The sequence below is a fragment of the Oncorhynchus gorbuscha genome, linkage group LG14 (genome assembly GCF_021184085.1).
Source record: "Oncorhynchus gorbuscha isolate QuinsamMale2020 ecotype Even-year linkage group LG14, OgorEven_v1.0, whole genome shotgun sequence".
NCBI lineage: Eukaryota > Metazoa > Chordata > Actinopteri > Salmoniformes > Salmonidae > Oncorhynchus > Oncorhynchus gorbuscha.
Genome location: NC_060186.1, coordinates 79,423,398 through 79,424,873, shown reverse-complemented (window position 1 = coordinate 79,424,873; position 1,476 = coordinate 79,423,398). Strand labels below are relative to the sequence as shown.

Genomic DNA, 1,476 nt, shown 5'->3' with positions numbered 1-1,476 from the left:
ACATAATGCTGCCACCCCCATGCTTCACGTTTGGGATGGTGTTCTTCGACATGCAAGCCTCCCCATTTTTCTTCTTCTTACTTGGGATGGTCATTATGGCCAAAGAGTTCTATTTTTGTTTCATCAGGCCAGAGGACATTTCTCCAAAAAAGTACGATCTTTGTCCCTGTGTGCAGTTGCAAACCGTAGTCTGGCTTTTTTATGGCGGCTTTGCTCCATAAATGGCGGCTCTGCTCAGCAAGCAGTTCCTGCTTGCTGAGCAGCCTTTCAGGTTATGTCGAGATAGGACTTGTTTTACTGTGGACATAGATACATTTGTACCTGTTTCCTCCAGCATCTTCACAAGGTCATTTGCTGTTGTTCTGGGATTGAATTGCACTTTTCGTACCAAAGTACGTTCATCTCTCGGAAACAGAACGTGACTCCTTCCTGAGCGGTATGACGGCTGTGTGGTCCCATGGTGTTTATACTTGCGTACTGTTGTTTGTACAGATGAACGTGGTACCTTCAGGCGTTTGGAAATTTCTCCCAAGGATGAACCAGACTTGGTTCATGGAGGTCTACAATTTATTTTATCCGAGGTCTTGGCTGTTTTCCTTTGATTTTCTTTTGATTGAACAGGTACACCTCCAATTGACTCAAATGATGTCAATTAGAAGCTTCTAAAGCCGTGACATCATTTTCTGGAATTTTCCAAGCTGTTTAAAGGCACAGTCAACTTAGTATATGTAAACTTCTGACCCACTACAATTGTGACACAGTGAGTTATAAGTGAAATAATCTGTCTGTAAACAATTTTTGTAAAAATGACTTGTGTCACGCACAAAATAGATGTCCTAACCAACTTGCCAAATTTATGGAATGGTTGAAAAACAAGTTTTAATGATTCCAACCTAAGTGTATGTAAATTTCCGACTTCAACTGTATAATAATAATATATGCCATTTAGCAGACGCTTTTATCCAAAGCGACTTACAGTCATGTGTGCATACATTCTACGTGTGGGTGGTCCCGGGAATCGAACCCACTACCCTGGCGTTACAAGCGCCATGCTCTACCAACTGAGCTACACAGGACCACCTGTGTCTTCCTCTATCACTCCCTGCACATGTAAATATGGTATTGGAACTGACTTTTTAAACATTTCCTGTAGATAGTATGCTTACTTACCTACTTTATTGTGTATTTCCTATTTCTTAGTGCTACATTGTTATTGATTACTGCATTTTGGGGTTTGGAGCAGGCAAGAAAGGCATTTCACTGTACTTGGTCACATGACATGAATAATTGAAAAAACCTGGGAACCAAAACCTTACAACCACACACACACTCACACACACGCACACACAACGCGCACACACACACACACACACACACACACACACACACACACACACACACACACACACACACACACACACACACACACACACACACACACACACACACACACACACACACACACACACACACGTA

At 42.1% G+C, this 1,476-nt stretch overlaps 1 non-coding gene across 1 annotated transcript; it reads right to left on the bottom strand.

Moving 5' to 3' along the window:
* Positions 1-1,000: 1,000 nt before the first annotated feature.
* Positions 1,001-1,080, bottom strand: trnat-ugu. Its single transcript has one exon. It is a non-coding gene; the product is annotated as a tRNA-Thr (tRNA).
* Between the last annotated feature and the right edge of the window lie 396 nt (positions 1,081-1,476).